The sequence below is a fragment of the Gossypium arboreum genome, chromosome 6, assembly GCF_025698485.1.
Source record: "Gossypium arboreum isolate Shixiya-1 chromosome 6, ASM2569848v2, whole genome shotgun sequence".
Taxonomy (NCBI): Eukaryota; Viridiplantae; Streptophyta; class Magnoliopsida; order Malvales; family Malvaceae; genus Gossypium; species Gossypium arboreum.
Window position 1 is genome coordinate 12,216,449 of NC_069075.1, and position 10,852 is coordinate 12,227,300.

The 10,852-nt window shown below is 35.3% G+C and overlaps 1 long non-coding RNA gene across 1 annotated transcript; it reads right to left on the minus strand.

The window, feature by feature from the left end:
- Nucleotides 1-6,062: 6,062 nt before the first annotated feature.
- Nucleotides 6,063-10,468, minus strand: LOC128293935 (uncharacterized). The gene is made up of 2 exons (XR_008284092.1): nucleotides 10,366-10,468; nucleotides 6,063-6,247 (listed from the first exon to the last, which is right to left on the minus strand). It is a non-coding gene; the product is annotated as an uncharacterized LOC128293935 (long non-coding RNA).
- Nucleotides 10,469-10,852: the final 384 nt, after the last annotated feature.

A 10,852-nucleotide genomic window follows, 5' to 3' on the forward strand; every position in this document is an offset into this window, starting at 1 on the left:
ACAATATTCTTAAGGCCTACCTACTACACCCAGGGTTTGATTCACCTTAAACCAAAATTTTTGCTAGAGTCCAAGTTTGAACCCAGGACTTCTCCAACACTTCTCAGCACACTTAACCACTAAAACAAGCCTTCATTAACGAAATTTACATGCACAACAAAATATTATAAGCTGCCTTCAAACGCTTCCATGGTTAAGGCCCAAAACTTCTAGGCCCAAATTCTGGGTGTTACAACTCTACCTCCCTTAAAGAAATTTCATCCCTGAAATTTCCATCTAACAGGGTAGTCGTGTAACATCTACCCCACTACGCTATCATAGCAAGACTCGATCCTACTATCACTATCACACTTCAATTAGAACTTGAAACATCTCATACATACAACACTTATTCACTGAAGCCGACACATATTTATCACACATATATACAATTTCTATATCCAAACATCACATCCACATAAAATAAATACCAAATTTAAATTCAGACCAATATCTAAAGAATCTACAGTATTTCAATTTCTAAATAGACAAAATTATTCAGAAGACTTACGGATTCGGCGCCGAAGACTCGGTGTGCCACACTTTTTAGGAGAAATACTTCAAACAGACCACATGGTTGAAAATAATTTTTTGAAATTCAACCTTTGAAAACCCAATCCACAGCCGAGTTATTGCAACCCAAGCTCTGATATCACTAAATGTAACACCCCAAACCCGGCCTGGAAGTTTGGCTCGAATCTGGCATGTCACATTAAAGTGTTTTTCGAAAACCATGTTTCCATTAAAAACCCTTCTTAATAATTAAAAACTTATACCCTTTTTAAACCTTGTTAGAAACCTCAATGAATAACATTTGTAACAACTTTGTAAAAATCTTGGCGATTATGAAGCTTGATTTAAAAACAATTGCGGATACGTGGAAGCAAGGGATGAGTGATGCACAAGCTTTTCAAGACAATAAAGCAAAAAAAATGACTAAGATGGAATTGAGTGTAACACCCCAAACCCTACCGGAAGTTTAGCTTTAATCTGGCATGTCACATTAAAGTGTTTTTCGAAAACCATGTTTCCATTAAAAACCCTTCTTAATAATTAAAAACTTATACCCTTTTTAAACCTTGTTAGAAACCTCAGCTGAATAACATTCGTAACAACTTTGTAAAAATCTTGGCAGTATGGAAGCTTGATTTAAAAACAATTGCGGATTAATAAATTAATACAATATGGTAATTAAATCAAGTAGTAATTTCAACCAAGGGTAAATGATCTTCCATAATGGCAAAAATATTTGTAATCACCTAGGGGTAAAATGGTAATTTTAAAATCGAGAATAATTAAATTGGAAAAATATAAATTTGAATTAGGGTTTAAATAATTCGTAATCGCAAACATTCTAAGGTAAAAAAGATTTTGTAATCAGTAAAATTTAATTGTAAACAGGTATTGTAACTAACAAATTTTCAGATCAAAATACATTTAGCCATGCATAACATTTTCAAATTAGCACATTTTGGTATTTAAGTAAACACACATTTGGACTTTACACAGGTTTTCTGTATTGTAAAAAAGTTTCAACTACCTTACAAGGCATTTCATAAGGTCACTCCAATATTGATTAAAGTCCACCCACACTTTTTACTAATCAAATACTTATCCATTGATCAAGCCCATTTGCCACATCTACAATTATTACGCCTATAACCATCCAATTCACAATATCTAAGCCAAATACATTGTCAAATCTCACAATTCAAGCACGCCACACTTTACCTTACCAATTTCAAGCCAGTTTAAACATACCACCATCAAGACCTTACCTAATGATTACTTAACAATTCATACAAAAAATTTCATCACTCTTAAATGTTCAGTCAAGTCGAATTCCCACATATCGTGTTTAAATCAATACCTAAAAATTTCTCCTAATTTCTAGAAATAAATTCCACTTACATGATCGACCTCATCAAACTCATTAAACTTGAACTCACAAAACATATTCCACTTAAGCACAGATATTTTCACAATTTTCAACAAATTCATATCAACCAACCATAACTAAAACCAGTTTAAATTCACCATTTTAATCAAATTTCAAAATTTAAATTTTCAACCAGACTTCTCAAACTTTGAAAACTTCTTAACCATTAAAAAACTTTTGAACAATTTAAAACCATCCAACAAATTATTAACAATGACTTCTAAAACCATCCATTGGTAAGGCCCAAAAAACTTTCCAAATTGGTTACAAGTTACTAACCCTAAAAATTTAACAAATTTCCACTTAAAGACTATGTAACATTTACCCCTTTAAAAAACGCTTTAGATCTTAAAAACATAATTCATAAAGTGAAAATCCTACATTAAACATTATAAAAAAATAAATATTGACACACAACATGTTATACAATTTATTCCAATTATAACACATAAATAAAACCATTTAAATTAAAACCAACTCTAAAGTAACCAATAATTAATTCTAAATGAAAAATTATTAAACTTACGTAATAATAACTGTTGACCAACCTTTGGAACAATACTCAATAAGAACACATAGTAAAATTATTTGAAACCGAATTGAAAGCATCACCAAATTTAAAACATATAATAAAAATGTATCACCCCCAAAGCCGAATTTGGCTGAAGAATCACATTAAAGTGCTTTAAAACCGTTCATAAAACCTTCTAAATAAAAAAATTAATTGCTAAACTTTTAAACTCAATTGGCACATTAACATGTAAAACGTTTAAAAATCTGATAAGAACTTATTAAAAAAATTCGGATATGAAAAGGGATAATATGCACAAGTTGTAAGATAAACAACAAAAAATACAACCGATAACTTAATGTAACCAAACCCCACTGAACGTAGATCAAAGATGTAATTAAATTGTAGAAAAATGTTTCATAACCTCTTATAATTAAAATTATATTTTAAACTTGTTAGAATACTCAATAATACAATTGTACAACTTGTAATGACCATGGTTGAAATTTAAAATATACTGATCTGATTAACAGATATTGATGAAACACCTTTTATAAATAACAATATTAGACCCAATTAATAAACATTCAAATTTACATTCCAAGAAATACATTAACGGTAAGTAATACATGAAAACATAAAGTAATTAAAAAATTAAATAAGGAATTCTCCAGCCTAAGCATTTCGACGCTAAATGAAAATTGAACAGGTAAAAGTACCATATAAAAGAATTAAAAGTTTGGCCTCACCCTACTTATAGTTTCAAGATCAATTGGGCCTTAGCCCACTATAACGACAAAGATGGATGGGCTTTAACCCATTACGAATAAGAAACATTATCGAACTAGAATCGTAATCGAATCGGTGATAGAATAAGAATCGAGAATCAATATCGTAATGTAATCAAAATCGAATGTGAATGCAATCCCAACCCAATCCACCAGATACACCCCGTACCAACCTTACACCATGTGAGGAGACTACTCGACCCACCCAACCGCTACACACCACGGGAATTGCATGAGGTGCAGTGATATTGTGACGAAGTCACCAGATCTGAATATTGTGGTTAGGTCACCGTAGCATATATATATATATATATATATATATATATATATATATATATATATGTATGGCCACCAGATTGCGATGAGGTTGCGGATATTGTGACGAAGTCACCGTAACGAGATATATGTGGCGAGGCCACGGATTACAAAATGAGGTCGCTGAACAATTCCTCCATCAATATAACCCGTATCCCATGCAATGATATACATGTCATGGCATACAACATACGTAATCGAATATCATGCCATATTTGAATCAAACAATCCACATCAAGTCATTCATATCACCAATATATATTCACAATCAAATCCATCAACCACAGGTCCAAGTCGGTCACTTGCCCATAAGGGCAAAACAATCATTTAACACCACGGGGTAAAATGGTAATTTTATAAATCGAGGTAAAAGCGGTAATTTCATAAATTGAGGATAAAATAGTAATTTTGTAAATTAAGGGTAAAAAGATAATTCTGTAAATCGAGGGTAAAACAATAATTCTGTAAATCAAGGGTAAAATGATAATTTTGTAAATCAAGGGTAAAATGATAATTTTGTAAATCGAGGGTACTTTGGTAATTTTACAAGTCGAGGGTATTTCAGTAATTTTACAGGTCGAGGGTATTTCAATAATTTCAAAAATTAGAGGTATTTTGGTAATTTTACAAACTAGAGGTATTTTGGTAATTTTACAAACCAGGGGTATTTTGGTAATTGTATAAACAAAGGGTATTTTGGTAATTCTACCTTACAAGGCATTTCAGTAATGCTAGCCTACAGATATGAGATTCACATAGTCCAACCCAATATTTACTACATAATCAAACAACTTATCCAATTGGGTCCGTAGGCCCATTAGGCCCACATGACCCCTTTCACCCATCATGTCCAAGTAGCCATTCTACTGACTAGAGTAGTAAGAAATACACACCGATTGAAGATGGAGTTAATCCACGCCCGAGCACTCTTAGCGGCGCCTAACCCAACCGAGCTCGCCACAAAGCGAAAGGACCAGCCAATAAGGGTACCTTTACTCTCCTCATGTTTCTCTCTATTTAAAGCCGACTTTGCATCCACTCTTATGTTAGCTTCCGATGTGGGATCCTCCATCATCGAGTTTAAATTCAACACCAACTCTTGCCGCCTCGTTAGCAAAATAAATGCTTTTGCTTGCCATGGGATTCAACCCATGCCTCCCCTTAAATGCTCCACACGCTACTTGCCACTAAGCCACAAGGATTTTTGTGTCACAATTTCTCCAACAATATTCTTAAGGCCTACCTACTACACCCAGGGTTTGATTCACCTTAAACCAAAATTTTTGCTAGAGTCCAAGTTTGAACCAGGACTTCTCCAACACTTCTCCAAGACACTTAACCACTAAAACAAGCCTTCATTAACGAAATTTACATGCACAACAAAATATTATAAGCTGCCTTCAAACGCTTCCATGGTTAAGGCCCAAAACTTCTAGGCCCAAATTCGGTGTTACAACTCTACCTCCTTAAAGAAATTTCATCCTGAATTTCCATCTATGAGGTAGTCGTGTAACATCTACCCCACTACGCTATCTAGCAAGCACTCGATCCTACTATCACTATCACACTTCAATTAGAACTTGAAACATCTCATACATACAACACTTATTCTTTGAAAGCGACACATATTTATCACACATATATACAATTTCTATATCCAAACATCACATCCACATAAAATAAATACCAAATTTAAATTAGACCAATATCTAAAGAATCTACAAGATTTCAATTTCTAAATAGACAAAATTATTCAGAAGACTTACGGATTCGGCGCCAAGACTCGGTGTGCCACACTTTTTAGGAGAAATACTTCAAACAGACCACATGGTTGAAAATAATTTTTTGAAATTCAACCTTTGAAAACCCAATCCACAGCCGAGTTATTGCAACCCAAGCTCTGATATCACTAAATGTAACACCCCAAACCCGGCCTGGAAGTTTGGCTCGAATCTGGCATGTCACATTAAAGTCTTTTTCGAAAACCATGTTTCCATTAAAAACCCTTCTTAATAATTAAAAACTTATACCCTTTTTAAACCTTGTTAGAAACCTCAGCTGAATAACATTTGTAACAACTTTGTAAAAATCTTGGCAGTTGCGGAAGCTTGATTTAAAAACAATTGCGGATACGTGGAAGCAAGGGATGAGTGATGCACAAGCTTTTCAAGACAATAAAGCAAAAAAAAAATGACTAAGACTGGAATTGAGTGTAACACCCCAAACCCGGCCTGGAAGTTTAGCTCGAATCTGGCATGTCACATTAAAGTGTTTTTCGAAAACCATGTTTCCATTAAAAACCCTTCTTAATAATTAAAAACTTATACCCTTTTTAAACCTTGTTAGAAACCTCAGCTGAATAACATTCGTAACAACTTTGTAAAAATCTTGGCAGTTGCGGAAGCTTGATTTAAAAATAATTGCGGATACGTGATGTTTTGAACAACAGCAGTTGCTTTGGAAAACCGTGTTTTAATACTAGCAATTATAAGAACAATAAGTAAAATTTCAAATTTGAAATCCAGAAAATTACAACGGCTTTACTACAACCCACATAAAACATTTAAAAGTAATAATCAAAACTATAAAATAAACAGTGTGTGTGACTTCCTCCGAGCCCCTCGCAGCTCCGATCCGTCTAAGGCTGAAAATTACCTGAAAGGTTAATAAACAGGGTGAGTTTACAAAAACTCAGTGTAAAATCCCCTACTATATAAAAGGAACAGTCAGTCATATAAAAGAATTAAAAGTTTGGCCTCAGCCCTACTTATAGTTTCAGTATCAATTGGGCCTTAGCCCACTATAACAGACAGTACCAGATGGGCTTTAACCCATTACAGAATAAGAAACATTATCAGAACTAGAATCAGAATCAGAATCAGGTGATAGAATAAGAATCAGAATCAATATCAGGTAACAGAATCAAAATCAGAATGTGAATGCAATCCCAACCCAATCCAGCCGTATACACCCCCGTACCAACCTTACACCATGTGGGGAGACTACTCGACCCACCCAACCGTAAAACACCATAGGAATTGCAGCGAGGCTGCTAGATATTGTGACGAAGTCACCAGATACAGATATTGTGGTTAGGCCACGTAGCAGATATATATATATATATATATATATATATATATATATATATATATATATATATGAGCCACCAGATTGCAGCAAGGTGCAGATATTGTGACGAAGTCACTGTATCGTATATATGTGGCGAGGCCACCAGATTCTGATGTGATTTGCTGAACAATTCCTCCATCAATATAACCCGTATCCCATGCAATGATATACATGTCATGGCATACAACATACGTAATCGTAATATCATGCCATATTTGAATCAAACAGATCACGATCAAGTCATTCATATCACCAATATATATTCACAATCAAATCAATCAACCACAGTCTAAGTCGGTCACTTGCCCATAAGGGCAAAACAATCATTTAACACCACTGGGGTAAAATGGTAATTTTATAAATCGAGGTAAAAGCGGTAATTACGTAAATTGAGGATAAAATAGTAATTTTGTAAATTAAGGGTAAAAAGATAATTCTGTAAATCGAGGGTAAAACAGTAATTCTGTAAATCGAGGGTAAAATGATAATTTTGTAAATCAAGGGTAAAATGATAATTTTGTAAATCGAGGGTACTTTGGTAATTTTACAAGTCGAGGGTATTTCAATAATTTTACAGGTCGAGGGTATTTCAATAATTTCAAAAATTAGAGGTATTTTGGTAATTTTACAAACTAGAGGTATTTTGGTAATTCTACCTTACAAGGCATTTCAGTAATGCTAGCCTACAGATATGAGATTCACATAGTCCAACCCAATATTTACTACATAATCAAACAACTTATCCAATTGGGTCCGTAGGCCCATTAGGCCCACATGGCCCCTTTCAGCCCATCGCGACCAAGTAGCCATTCTGACTAGAGTAGTAAGAGATACACACCGATTGAAGATCGGAGTTAATCCACGCCCGAGCACTCTTAGCCGGCGCCTAACCCAACCGAGCTCGCCACAAAGCGAAAGGACCACCAATAAGGGTACCTTTACTCTCCTCATGTTTCTCTCTATTTAAAGCCACTTTGCATCCACTCTTATGTTAGCTTCCGATGTGGGATCCTCCATCATCAAAGTTTAAATTCAACACCAACTCTTGCCCACTGTTAGCAAAATAAATGCTCTTTGCTTGCCATGGGATTCAACCCATGCCTCCCCTTAAATGCTCCACACGCTACTTGCCACTAAGCCACAAGGATTTTGTGTCACAATTTCTCCAACAATATTCTTAAGGCCTACCTACTACACCTGTGGTTTGATTCACCTTAAACCAAAATTTTTGCTAGAGTCCAAGTTTGAACCGTGACTTCTCCAACACTTCTCAAAGACACTTAACCACTAAAACAAGCCTTCATTAACGAAATTTACATGCACAACAAAATATTATAAGTTGCCTTCAAACGCTTCCATGGTTAAGGCCCAAAACTTCTAGGCCCAAATTCGGTGTTACAACTCTACCTCCTTAAAGAAATTTCATCCTGAAATTTCCATCTAATGAGGTAGTCGTGTAACATCTACCCCACTACGCTATCAATGCAAGACTCGATCCTACTATCACTATCACACTTCAATTAGAACTTGAAACATCTCATACATACAACACTTATTCACTGTTTACACATATTTATCACACATATATACAATTTCTATATCCAAACATCACATCCACATAAAATAAATACCAAATTTAAATTCGCACCAATATCTAAAGAATCTACAGATTTCAATTTCTAAATAGACAAAATTATTAGAAGACTTACGGATGATTCTGCAGAAGACTCGGTGTGCCACACTTTTAGGAGAAATACTTCAAAGCAGACCACATGGTTGAAAATAATTTTTGAAATTCAACCTTTGAAAACCCAATCCACAGCCGAGTTATTGCAACCCAAGTTCTGATATCACTAAATGTAACACCCCAAACCCTACGGAAGTTTGGCTCGAATCTGGCATGTCACATTGAAGTGTTTTTCGAAAACCATGTTTCCATTAAAAACCCTTCTTAATAATTAAAAACTTATACCCTTTTTAAACCTTGTTAGAAACCTCAGCTGAATAACATTTGTAACAACTTTGTAAAAATCTTGGCAGTTGCGGAAGCTTGATTTAAAAACAATTGCGGATACGTGATGTTTTGAACAACAGTAGTTGCTTTGGAAAATCGTATTTTAATACTAGCAATTATAAGAACAATAAGTAAAATTTCAAATTTGAAATCCAGAAAATTACAACGGCTTTACTACAACCCACATAAAACATTTAAAAGTAATAATCAAAACTATAAAATAAACAGTGTGTGTGACTTCCTCCGAGCTCCTCGTAGCTCCAATCCGTCTAAGGCTGAAAATTACGTGAAAGGTGAATAAACAGGGTGAGTTTACGAAAACTCAGTGTGAAATCCCCTACTATATAAAAGGAACAGTCAGTCATATAAAAGAATTAAAAGTTTGGCCTCAGCCCTACTTATAGTTTCAGTATCAATTGGGCCTTAGCCCACTATAATGACAAGCACTGGATGGGCTTTAACCCATTACAGAATAAGAAACATTATCAGAACTAGAATCAGAATCAGAATCAGGTGATAGAATAAGAATCAGAATCAAAATCAGGTAACAGAATCAAAATCAGAATGTGAATGCAATCCCAACCCAATCCAGCCGTATACACCCCCGTACCAACCTTACACCATGTGAGGAGACTACTCGACCCACCCAACCGCTACACACCACAGGAATTGCAGCGAGGCTGCCAGATATTGTGACGAAGTCACCAGATACAGATATTGTGGTTAGGCCACCAGAACAGATATATATATATATATGTGGCGGTTACCACCAGCAAAATGAGGTCGCCGGATATTGTGACGAAGTCACCAGAACAGATATATGTGGCGAGGCCACCAGATTATAGCGAGGCTGCCAGAACAATTCCTCCATCAATATAACCCGTATCCCATGCAACAGATATACATGTCATGGCATACAACATACAGAATCAGAATATCATGCCATATTTGAATCAAACAGTCACAGTCAAGTCATTCATATCACCAATATATATTCACAATCAAATCCGTCAACCACACAGTCCAAGTCAGTCACTTGCCCATAAGGGCAAAACAATCATTTAACACCCTGGGGGTAAAATGGTAATTTTATAAATCGATGGTAAAACGGTAATTCTGTAAATTGAGGATAAAATAGTAATTTTGTAAATTAAGGGTAAAAAGATAATTCTGTAAATCGAGGGTAAAACAATAATTCTGTAAATCGAGGGTAAAACGATAATTTTGTAAATCAAGGGTAAAATGATAATTTTGTAAATCGAGGGTACTTTGGTAATTTTACAAGTCGAGGGTATTTCAGTAATTTTACAGGTCGAGGGTATTTCAATAATTTCAAAAATTAGAGGTATTTTGGTAATTTTACAAACTAGAGGTATTTTGGTAATTTTACAAACCAGGGGTATTTTGGTAATTGTATAAACAAAGGGTATTTTGGTAATTCTACCTTACAAGGCATTTCAGTAATGCTAGCCTACAGATATGAGATTCACATAGTCCAACCAAATATTTACTACATAATCAAACAACTTATCCAATTGGGTCCGTAGGCCCATTAGGCCCATATGGCCCCTTTCAGCCCATTGCGGCCCGAAGTAGCCATTCTACAGCTAGAGTAGTAAGAGATACACACCTGATTGAAGACTGGAGTTAATCCACGCTCCGAGCACTCTGAGCCGGCGCCTAACCCAACCGAGCTCGCCACAAAGCGAAAGGGACCAGCCAATAAGGGTACTTTTACTCTCCTCATGTTTCTCTCTATTTAAAGCCAGCTTTGCATCCACTCTTATGTTAGCTTCCCGATGTGGGATCCCTCCATCATCAGAGTTTAAATTTAACACCAACTCTTGCCGCCTCCTGTTAGCAAAATAAATGCTTTTTGCTTGCCATGGGATTCGAACCCATTCCTCCCCTTAAATGCTCCACACGCTACTTGCCACTAAGCCACAAGGATTTTTGTGTCACAATTTCTCCAACAATATTCTTAAGGCCTACCTACTACACCCAGGGTTTGATTCACCTTAAACCAAAATTTTTGCTAGAGTCCAAGTTTGAACCCAGGACTTCTCCAACACTTCTCAGCACACTTAACCACTAAAACAAGCCTTCATTAACGAAAT